This window comes from Scyliorhinus torazame, chromosome 4 (assembly GCF_047496885.1).
Source record: "Scyliorhinus torazame isolate Kashiwa2021f chromosome 4, sScyTor2.1, whole genome shotgun sequence".
NCBI classification, from domain to species: domain Eukaryota; kingdom Metazoa; phylum Chordata; class Chondrichthyes; order Carcharhiniformes; family Scyliorhinidae; genus Scyliorhinus; species Scyliorhinus torazame.
This window is the reverse complement of record NC_092710.1, coordinates 303,960,968-303,970,967: the sequence shown is the minus strand read 5'-3', so window position 1 is coordinate 303,970,967 and position 10,000 is coordinate 303,960,968. Positions and strand designations below refer to the sequence as shown.

The 10,000-nt window shown below is 56.8% G+C and overlaps 11 non-coding genes and 1 pseudogene across 11 annotated transcripts; all 12 read left to right on the top strand.

Annotated features, from left to right (window-relative positions):
• Positions 1-507: 507 nt before the first annotated feature.
• On the top strand, positions 508-626 carry LOC140414986 (5S ribosomal RNA). The gene has a single exon (XR_011944110.1). It is a non-coding gene; the product is annotated as a 5S ribosomal RNA (ribosomal RNA).
• A 694-nt stretch (positions 627-1,320) lies between these two features.
• Positions 1,321-1,439, top strand: LOC140415127 (5S ribosomal RNA). The gene has a single exon (XR_011944246.1). It is a non-coding gene; the product is annotated as a 5S ribosomal RNA (ribosomal RNA).
• A 694-nt stretch (positions 1,440-2,133) lies between these two features.
• On the top strand, positions 2,134-2,252 carry LOC140414955 (5S ribosomal RNA). Its single transcript, XR_011944080.1, has one exon. It is a non-coding gene; the product is annotated as a 5S ribosomal RNA (ribosomal RNA).
• Positions 2,253-2,946: 694 nt separating this feature from the next.
• Positions 2,947-3,065, top strand: LOC140415128 (5S ribosomal RNA). Its single transcript, XR_011944247.1, has one exon. It is a non-coding gene; the product is annotated as a 5S ribosomal RNA (ribosomal RNA).
• A 694-nt stretch (positions 3,066-3,759) lies between these two features.
• Positions 3,760-3,878, top strand: LOC140415510 (5S ribosomal RNA; annotated as a pseudogene).
• A 694-nt stretch (positions 3,879-4,572) lies between these two features.
• LOC140414943 (5S ribosomal RNA) lies at positions 4,573-4,691 on the top strand. The gene has a single exon (XR_011944069.1). It is a non-coding gene; the product is annotated as a 5S ribosomal RNA (ribosomal RNA).
• Positions 4,692-5,387: 696 nt separating this feature from the next.
• On the top strand, positions 5,388-5,506 carry LOC140414099 (5S ribosomal RNA). The gene has a single exon (XR_011943244.1). It is a non-coding gene; the product is annotated as a 5S ribosomal RNA (ribosomal RNA).
• A 694-nt stretch (positions 5,507-6,200) lies between these two features.
• LOC140414985 (5S ribosomal RNA) lies at positions 6,201-6,319 on the top strand. Its single transcript, XR_011944109.1, has one exon. It is a non-coding gene; the product is annotated as a 5S ribosomal RNA (ribosomal RNA).
• Positions 6,320-7,013: 694 nt separating this feature from the next.
• LOC140415126 (5S ribosomal RNA) lies at positions 7,014-7,132 on the top strand. The gene has a single exon (XR_011944245.1). It is a non-coding gene; the product is annotated as a 5S ribosomal RNA (ribosomal RNA).
• A 694-nt stretch (positions 7,133-7,826) lies between these two features.
• On the top strand, positions 7,827-7,945 carry LOC140414097 (5S ribosomal RNA). Its single transcript, XR_011943242.1, has one exon. It is a non-coding gene; the product is annotated as a 5S ribosomal RNA (ribosomal RNA).
• A 694-nt stretch (positions 7,946-8,639) lies between these two features.
• LOC140415011 (5S ribosomal RNA) lies at positions 8,640-8,758 on the top strand. The gene has a single exon (XR_011944134.1). It is a non-coding gene; the product is annotated as a 5S ribosomal RNA (ribosomal RNA).
• Positions 8,759-9,454: 696 nt separating this feature from the next.
• LOC140415372 (5S ribosomal RNA) lies at positions 9,455-9,573 on the top strand. Its single transcript, XR_011944483.1, has one exon. It is a non-coding gene; the product is annotated as a 5S ribosomal RNA (ribosomal RNA).
• The last annotated feature ends 427 nt before the right edge of the window (positions 9,574-10,000 follow it).

Here is a 10,000-nt window from a genome sequence, read left to right as displayed (position 1 = left end):
GTGCCTTGGCGTGCTGCACTTTGATGGGCATGCCAGCTGGCCCGTGTGGCCGCAAGCCAGTGTGTCGGCAGGACGTTCTCTCTCCTAGCCTGAAGGCGCCGCATGAATGCAAGTTGTGGCATTGGGGCAGGTGTGGAAAGCGAAGGAAGAGAGAGCTGGCTTGCATTGCCTGCCTGACCCTTGTGCTGGCTGTGCTGAGAGAAGTGCGCAGCGTTGCAATGTGGAAAGGCAGCAGCGTGCAGGCGGCAGGCTGGTGTGAGGTGGGCGGGGCTTGCAGTTTTCCTTGGGGAGGTGGAGAAGAAAAAAGAGAGCTAGGCGGGGATGGCATGAAGGGGAGCGAGTATCAGGCATATAGGCTAGAATTAGCAGGAGAAGGAGAGAAAGAGGAGGAGAAGTAGAAGTAGAAGTAGAAAAAGAGAGAGAAAAAATTGAAAACAACCGGAAAGAAGAAGTGGCGAGGATGCTAGGGTGGCCAGCTTGAATAGGCGAGAAGACGGTGCTGCAGATGCCTGCGGCCATACTAGTCTGAAAACGCCCGATCTCGTCTGATCTCGGAAGCTAAGCAGACTCAGGCTTGGTTAGTACTTGGATGGTAGACCGCCTGGGAATACCAGGTGCAGTAGGCTTTTGCGGCCAGCAGAGACTGCTCACGCCAAGCACTCTCCACACCAGAGGCAGGCCAACCTTTTGCTGCTCTCTGCGTCCTCACCATTCCTCCCAACACTTGCCTGCGGGCTCAACTCAGGCAGGCGGCTTGGTCGGGCCATTCAGCTGCTGCAGCTTTGCCGGGCCTTTGCAACGCAGCACGGTTGGGTGCCTTGGCGTGCTGTACTTTGATGGGCACGCCAGCTTGCCCGTGTGGCCACAAGCCAGTGTGTCGGCAGGACGTTCTGTCTCCTAGCCTGAAGGCGCCGCATGAATGCAAGTTGTGGCATTGGGGCTGGTGTGGAAAGCGAAGGAAGAGAGAGCTGGCTTGCATTGCCTGCCTGACCCTTGTGCTGGCTGTGCTGAGAGAAGTGCGCAGCGTTGCAATGTGGAAAGGCAGCAGCGTGCAGGCGGCAGGCTGGTGTGAGGTGGGCGGGGCTTGCAGTTTTCCTTGGGGAGGTGGAGAAGAAAAAAGAGAGCTAGGTGGGGATGGCATGAAGGGGAGCGAGTATCAGGCATATAGGCTAGAATTAGCAGGAGAAGGAGAGAAAGAGGAGGAGAAGTAGAAGTAGAAGTAGAAAAAGAGAGAGAAAAAATTGAAAACAACCGGAAAGAAGAAGTGGCGAGGGTGCTAGGGTGGCCAGCTTGAATAGGCGAGAAGACGGTGCTGCAGATGCCTGCGGCCATACTAGTCTGAAAACGCCCGATCTCGTCTGATCTTGGAAGCTAAGCAGACTCAGGCCTGGTTAGTACTTGGATGGTAGACCGCCTGGGAATACCAGGTGCAGTAGGCTTTTGCGGCCAGCAGAGACTGCTCACGCCAAGCACTCTCCACACCAGAGGCAGGCCAACCTTTTGCTGCTCTCTGCGTCCTCACCATTCCTCCCAACACTTTCCTGCGGGCTCAACTCAGGCAGGCGGCTTGGTCGGGCCATTCAGCTGCTGCAGCTTTGCCGGGCCTTTGCAACGCAGCACGGTTGTGTGCCTTGGCGTGCTGTACTTTGATGGGCACGCCAGCTTGCCCGTGTGGCCACAAGCCAGTGTGTCGGCAGGACGTTCTGTCTCCTAGCCTGAAGGCGCCGCATGAATGCAAGTTGTGGCATTGGGGCTGGTGTGGAAAGCGAAGGAAGAGAGAGCTGGCTTGCATTGCCTGCCTGACCCTTGTGCTGGCTGTGCTGAGAGAAGTGCGCAGCGTTGCAATGTGGAAAGGCAGCAGCGTGCAGGCGGCAGGCTGGTGTGAGGTGGGCGGGGCTTGCAGTTTTCCTTGGGGAGGTGGAGAAGAAAAAAGAGAGCTAGGTGGGGATGGCATGAAGGGGAGCGAGTATCAGGCATATAGGCTAGAATTAGCAGGAGAAGGAGAGAAAGAGGAGGAGAAGTAGAAGTAGAAGTAGAAAAAGAGAGAGAAAAAATTGAAAACAACCGGAAAGAAGAAGTGGCGAGGGTGCTAGGGTGGCCAGCTTGAATAGGCGAGAAGACGGTGCTGCAGATGCCTACGGCCATACTAGTCTGAAAACGCCTGATCTCGTCTGATCTCGGAAGCTAAGCAGACACAGGCCTGGTTAGTACTTGGATGGGAGACCGCCTGGGAATAACAGGTGCAGTAGGCTTTTGCGGCCAGCAGAGACTGCTCACGCCAAGCACTCTCCACACCAGAGGCAGGCCAACCTTTTGCTGCTCTCTGCGTCCTCACCATTCCTCCCAACACTTGCCTGCGGGCTCAACTCAGGCAGGCGGCTTGGTCGGGCCATTCAGCTGCTGCAGCTTTGCCGGGCCTTTGCAACGCAGCACGGTTGTGTGCCTTGGCGTGCTGCACTTTGATGGGCACGCCAGCTGGCCCGTGTGGCCGCAAGCCAGTGTGTCGGCAGGACGTTCTCTCTCCTAGCCTGAAGGCGCCGCATGAATGCAAGTTGTGGCATTGGGGCAGGTGTGGAAAGCGAAGGAAGAGAGAGCTGGCTTGCATTGCCTGCCTGACCCTTGTGCTGGCTGTGCTGAGAGAAGTGCGCAGCGTTGCAATGTGGAAAGGCAGCAGCGTGCAGGCGGCAGGCTGGTGTGAGGTGGGCGGGGCTTGCAGTTTTCATTGGGGAGGTGGAGAAGAAAAAAGAGAGCCAAGTGGGGACGGCATGAAGGGGAGCGAGTATCAGGCATATAGGCTAGAATTAGCAGGTGAAGGAGAGAAAGAGGAGGAGAAGTAGAAGTAGAAGTAGAAAAAGAGAGAGAAAAAATTGAAAACAACCGGAAAGAAGAAGTGGCGAGGGTGCTAGCGTGGCCGGCTTGAATAGGCGAGAAGACGGTGCTGCAGATGCCTATGGCCATACTAGTCTGAAAAAGCCTGATCTCGTCTGATCTCGGAAGCTAAGCAGACTCAGGCCTGGTTAGTACTTGGATGGGAGACCGCCTGGGAATACCAGGTGCAGTAGGCTTTTGCGGCCAGCAGAGACTGCTCACGCCAAGCACTCTCCACACCAGAGGCAGGCCAACCTTTTGCTGCTCTCTGCGTCCTCGCCATTCCTCCCAACACTTGCCTGCGGGCTCAACTCAGGCAGGCGGCTTGGTCGGGCCATTCAGCTGCTGCAGCTTTGCCGGGCCTTTGCAACGCAGCACGGTTGTGTGCCTTGGCGTGCTGCACTTTGATGGGCACGCCAGCTGGCCCGTGTGGCCACAAGCCAGTGTGTCGGCAGGACGTTCTGTCTCCTAGCCTGAAGGCGCCGCATGAATGCAAGTTGTGGCATTGGGGCTGGTGTGGAAAGCGAAGGAAGAGAGAGCTGGCTTGCATTGCCTGCCTGACCCTTGTGCTGGCTGTGCTGAGAGAAGTGCGCAGCGTTGCAATGTGGAAAGGCAGCAGCGTGCAGGCGGCAGGCTGGTGTGAGGTGGGCGGGGCTTGCAGTTTTCCTTGGGGAGGTGGAGAAGAAAAAAGAGAGCTAGGTGGGGACGGCATGAAGGCGAGCGAGTATCAGGCATATAGGCTAGAATTAGCAGGAGAAGGAGAGAAAGAGGAGGAGAAGTAGAAGTAGAAGAAGAAAAAGAGAGAGAAAAAATTGAAAACAACCGGAAAGAAGAAGTGGCGAGGGTGCTAGGGTGGCCAGCTTGAATAGGCGAGAAGACGGTGCTGCAGATGCCTACGGCCATACTAGTCTGAAAACGCATGATCTCGTCTGATCTCGGAAGCTAAGCCGACTCAGGCCTGGTTAGTACTTGGATGGGAGACCGCCTGGGATTACCAGGTGCAGTAGGCTTTTGCGGCCAGCAGAGACTGCTCACGCCAAGCACTCTCCACACCAGAGGCAGGCCAACCTTTTGCTGCTCTCTGCGTCCTCACCATTCCTCCCAACACTTGCCTGCGGGCTCAACTCAGGCAGGCGGCTTGGTCGGGCCATTCAGCTGCTGCAGCTTTGCCGGGCCTTTGCAACGCAGCACGGTTGTGTGCCTTGGCGTGCTGCACTTTGATGGGCACACCAGCTGGCCCGTGTGGCCGCAAGCCAGTGTGTCGGCAGGACGTTCTCTCTCCTAGCCTGAAGGCGCCGCATGAATGCAAGTTGTGGCATTGGGGCAGGTGTGGAAAGCGAAGGAAGAGAGAGCTGGCTTGCATTGCCTGCCTGACCCTTGTGCTGGCTGTGCTGAGAGAAGTGCGCAGCGTTGCAATGTGGAAAGGCAGCAGCGTGCAGGCGGCAGGCTGGTGTGAGGTGGGCGGGGCTTGCAGTTTTCCTTGGGGAGGTGGAGAAGAAAAAAGAGAGCTAGGTGGGGATGGCATGAAGGGGAGCGAGTATCAGGCATATAGGCTAGAATTAGCAGGAGAAGGAGAGAAAGAGGAGGAGAAGTAGAAGTAGAAGTAGAAAAAGAGAGAGAAAAAATTGAAAACAACCGGAAAGAAGAAGTGGCGAGGGTGCTAGGGTGGCCAGCTTGAATAGGCGAGAAGACGGTGCTGCAGATGCTTGCGGCCATACTAGTCTGAAAACGCCCGATCTCGTCTGATCTTGGAAGCTAAGCAGACTCAGGCCTGGTTAGTACTTGGATGGGAGACCGCCTGGGAATACCAGGTGCAGTAGGCTTTTGCGGCCAGCAGAGACTGCTCACGCCAAGCACTCTCCACACCAGAGGCAGGCCAACCTTTTGCTGCTCTCTGCGTCCTCGCCATTCCTCCCAACACTTGCCTGCGGGCTCAACTCAGGCAGGCGGCTTGGTCGGGCCATTCAGCTGCTGCAGCTTTGCCGGGCCTTTGCAACGCAGCACGGTTGGGTGCCTTGGCATGCTGTACTTTGATGGGCACGCCAGCTGGCCCGTGTGGCCACAAGCCAGTGTGTCGGCAGGACGTTCTGTCTCCTAGCCTGAAGGCGCCGCATGAATGCAAGTTGTTGCATTGGGGCTGGTGTGGAAAGCGAAGGAAGAGAGAGCTGGCTTGCATTGCCTGCCTGACCCTTGTGCTGGCTGTGCTGAGAGAAGTGCGCAGCGTTGCAATGTGGAAAGGCAGCAGCGTGCAGGCGGCAGGCTGGTGTGAGGTGGGCGGGGCTTGCAGTTTTCCTTGGGGGAGGTGGAGAAGAAAAAAAGAGAGCTAGCTGGGGACGGCATGAAGGGGAGCGAGTATCAGGCATATAGGCTAGAGTTAGCAGGAGAAGGAGAGAAAGAGGAGGAGAAGTAGAAGTAGAAGTAGAAAAAGAGAGAGAAAAAATTGAAAACCACCGGAAAGAAGAAGTGGCGAGGTTGCTAGGGTGGCCAGCTTGAATAGGCGAGAAGACGGTGCTGCAGATGCCTACGGCCATACTAGTCTGAAAATGCCCGATCTCGTCTGATCTCGGAAGCGAAGCAGACTCAGGCCTGGTTAGTACTTGGATGGGAGACCGCCTGGGAATACCAGGTGCAGTAGGCTTTTGCGGCCAGCAGTGACTGCTCACGCCAAGCACTCTCCACACCAGAGGCAGGCCAACCTTTTGCTGCTCTCTGCGTCCTCGCCATTCCTCCCAACACTTGCCTGCGGGCTCAACTCAGGCAGGCGGCTTGGTCGGGCCATTCAGCTGCTGCAGCTTTGCCGGGCCTTTGCAACGCAGCACGGTTGTGTGCCTTGGCGTGCTGCACTTTGATGGGCACGCCAGCTGGCCCGTGTGGCCGCAAGCCAGTGTGTCGACAGGACGTTCTCTCTCCTAGCCTGAAGGCGCCGCATGAATGCAAGTTGTGGCATTGGGGCAGGTGTGGAAAGCGAAGGAAGAGAGAGCTGGCTTGCATTGCCTGCCTGACCCTTGTGCTGGCTGTGCTGAGAGAAGTGCGCAGCGTTGCAATGTGGAAAGGCAGCAGCGTGCAGGCGGCAGGCTGGTGTGAGGTGGGCGGGGCTTGCAGTTTTCCTTGGGGAGGTGGAGAAGAAAAAAGAGAGCTAGGTGGGGATGGCATGAAGGGGAGCGAGTATCAGGCATATAGGCTAGAATTAGCAGGAGAAGGAGAGAAAGAGGAGGAGAAGTAGAAGTAGAAGTAGAAAAAGAGAGAGAAAAAATTGAAAACAACCGGAAAGAAGAAGTGGCGAGGATGCTAGGGTGGCCAGCTTGAATAGGCGAGAAGACGGTGCTGCAGATGCCTGCGGCCATACTAGTCTGAAAACGCCCGATCTCGTCTGATCTCGGAAGCTAAGCAGACTCAGGCTTGGTTAGTACTTGGATGGTAGACCGCCTGGGAATACCAGGTGCAGTAGGCTTTTGCGGCCAGCAGAGACTGCTCACGCCAAGCACTCTCCACACCAGAGGCAGGCCAACCTTTTGCTGCTCTCTGCGTCCTCACCATTCCTCCCAACACTTGCCTGCGGGCTCAACTCAGGCAGGCGGCTTGGTCGGGCCATTCAGCTGCTGCAGCTTTGCCGGGCCTTTGCAACGCAGCACGGTTGGGTGCCTTGGCGTGCTGTACTTTGATGGGCACGCCAGCTTGCCCGTGTGGCCACAAGCCAGTGTGTCGGCAGGACGTTCTGTCTCCTAGCCTGAAGGCGCCGCATGAATGCAAGTTGTGGCATTGGGGCTGGTGTGGAAAGCGAAGGAAGAGAGAGCTGGCTTGCATTGCCTGCCTGACCCTTGTGCTGGCTGTGCTGAGAGAAGTGCGCAGCGTTGCAATGTGGAAAGGCAGCAGCGTGCAGGCGGCAGGCTGGTGTGAGGTGGGCGGGGCTTGCAGTTTTCCTTGGGGAGGTGGAGAAGAAAAAAGAGAGCTAGGTGGGGATGGCATGAAGGGGAGCGAGTATCAGGCATATAGGCTAGAATTAGCAGGAGAAGGAGAGAAAGAGGAGGAGAAGTAGAAGTAGAAGTAGAAAAAGAGAGAGAAAAAATTGAAAACAACCGGAAAGAAGAAGTGGCGAGGGTGCTAGGGTGGCCAGCTTGAATAGGCGAGAAGACGGTGCTGCAGATGCCTGCGGCCATACTAGTCTGAAAACGCCCGATCTCGTCTGATCTTGGAAGCTAAGCAGACTCAGGCCTGGTTAGTACTTGGATGGTAGACCGCCTGGGAATACCAGGTGCAGTAGGCTTTTGCGGCCAGCAGAGACTGCTCACGCCAAGCACTCTCCACACCAGAGGCAGGCCAACCTTTTGCTGCTCTCTGCGTCCTCACCATTCCTCCCAACACTTTCCTGCGGGCTCAACTCAGGCAGGCGGCTTGGTCGGGCCATTCAGCTGCTGCAGCTTTGCCGGGCCTTTGCAACGCAGCACGGTTGGGTGCCTTGGCGTGCTGTACTTTGATGGGCACGCCAGCTTGCCCGTGTGGCCACAAGCCAGTGTGTCGGCAGGACGTTCTGTCTCCTAGCCTGAAGGCGCCGCATGAATGCAAGTTGTGGCATTGGGGCTGGTGTGGAAAGCGAAGGAAGAGAGAGCTGGCTTGCATTGCCTGCCTGACCCTTGTGCTGGCTGTGCTGAGAGAAGTGCGCAGCGTTGCAATGTGGAAAGGCAGCAGCGTGCAGGCGGCAGGCTGGTGTGAGGTGGGCGGGGCTTGCAGTTTTCCTTGGGGAGGTGGAGAAGAAAAAAGAGAGCTAGGTGGGGATGGCATGAAGGGGAGCGAGTATCAGGCATATAGGCTAGAATTAGCAGGAGAAGGAGAGAAAGAGGAGGAGAAGTAGAAGTAGAAGTAGAAAAAGAGAGAGAAAAAATTGAAAACAACCGGAAAGAAGAAGTGGTGAGGTTGCTAGGGTGGCCAGCTTGAATAGGCGAGAAGACGGTGCTGCAGATGCCTACGGCCATACTAGTCTGAAAATGCCCGATCTCGTCTGATCTCGGAAGCGAAGCAGACTCAGGCCTGGTTAGTACTTGGATGGGAGACCGCCTGGGAATACCAGGTGCAGTAGGCTTTTGCGGCCAGCAGTGACTGCTCACGCCAAGCACTCTCCACACCAGAGGCAGGCCAACCTTTTGCTGCTCTCTGCGTCCTCGCCATTCCTCCCAACACTTGCCTGCGGGCTCAACTCAGGCAGGCGGCTTGGTCGGGCCATTCAGCTGCTGCAGCTTTGCCGTGCCTTTGCAACGCAGCACGGTTGTGTGCCTTGGCGTGCTGCACTTTGATGGGCACGCCAGCTGGCCCGTGTGGCCGCAAGCCAGTGTGTCGGCAGGACGTTCTCTCTCCTAGCCTGAAGGCGCCGCATGAATGCAAGTTGTGGCATTGGGGCAGGTGTGGAAAGCGAAGGAAGAGAGAACTGGCTTGCATTGCCTGCCTGACCCTTGTGCTGGCTGTGCTGAGAGAAGTGCGCAGCGTTGCAATGTGGAAAGGCAGCAGCGTGCAGGCGGCAGGCTGGTGTGAGGTGGGCGGGGCTTGCAGTTTTCCTTGGGGAGGTGGAGAAGAAAAAAGAGAGCTAGGTGGGGATGGCATGAAGGGGAGCGAGTATCAGGCATATAGGCTAGAATTAGCAGGAGAAGGAGAGAAAGAGGAGGAGAAGTAGAAGTAGAAGTAGAAAAAGAGAGAGAAAAAATTGAAAACAACCGGAAAGAAGAAGTGGCGAGGGTGCTAGGGTGGCCAGCTTGAATAGGCGAGAAGACGGTGCTGCAGATGCCTGAGGCCATACTAGTCTGAAAACGCCCGATCTCGTCTGATCTCGGAAGCTAAGCAGACTCAGGCCTGGTTAGTACTTGGATGGGAGACCGCCTGGGAATACCAGGTGCAGTAGGCTTTTGCGGCCAGCAGAGACTGCTCACGCCAAGCACTCTCCACACCAGAGGCAGGCCAACCTTTTGCTGCTCTCTGCGTCCTCACCATTCCTCCCAACACTTGCCTGCGGGCTCAACTCAGGCAGGTGGCTTGGTCGGGCCATTCAGCTGCTGCAGCTTTGCCGGGCCTTTGCAACGCAGCACGGTTGGGTGCCTTGGCGTGCTGCACTTTGATGGGCACGCCAGCTGGCCCGTGTGGCCGCAAGCCAGTGTGTCGGCAGGACGTTCTCTCTCCTAGCCTGAAGGCGCTGCATGAATGCAAGTTGTGGCATTGGGGCAGGTGTGGAAAGCGAAGGAAGAGAGAGCTGGCTTGCATTGCCTGCCTGACCCTTGTGCTGGCTGTGCTGAGAGAAGTGCGCAGCGTTGCAATGTGGAAAGGCAGCAGCGTGCAGGCGGCAGGCTGGTGTGAGGTGGGCGGGGCTTGCAGTTTTCCTTGGGGGAGGTGGAGAAGAAAAAAAGAGAGCTAGCTGGGGACGGCATGAAGGGGAGCGAGTATCAGGCATATAGGCTAGAATTAGCAGGTGAAGGAGAGAAAGAGGAGGAGAAGTAGAAGTAGAAGTAGAAAAAGAGAGAGAAAAAATTGAAAACAACCGGAAAGAAGAAGTGGCGAGGGTGCTAGGGTGGCCGGCTTGAATAGGCAAGAAGACGGTGCTGCAGATGCCTACGGCCATACTAGTCTGAAAATGCCTGATCTTGTCTGATCTCGGAAGCGAAGCAGACTCAGGCCTGGTTAGTACTTGGATGGGAGACCGCCTGGGAATACCAGGTGCAGTAGGCTTTTGCGGCCAGCAGAGACTGCTCACGCCAAGCACTCTCCACACCAGAGGCAGGCCAACCTTTTGCTGCTCTCTGCGTCCTCACCATTCCTCCCAACACTTGCCTGCGGGCTCAACTCAGGCAGGCGGCTTGGTCGGGCCATTCAGCTGCTGCAGCTTTGCCGGGCCTTTGCAACGCAGCACGGTTGTGTGCCTTGGCGTGCTGCACTTTGATGGGCACGCCAGCTGGCCCGTGTGGCCGCAAGCCAGTGTGTCGGCAGGACGTTCTCTCTCCTAGCCTGAAGGCGCCGCATGAATGCAAGTTGTGGCATTGGGGCAGGTGTGGAAAGCGAAGGAAGAGAGAGCTGGCTTGCATTGCCTGCCTGACCCTTGTGCTGGCTGTGCTGAGAGAAGTGCGCAGCGTTGCAATGTGGAAAGGCAGCAGCGTGC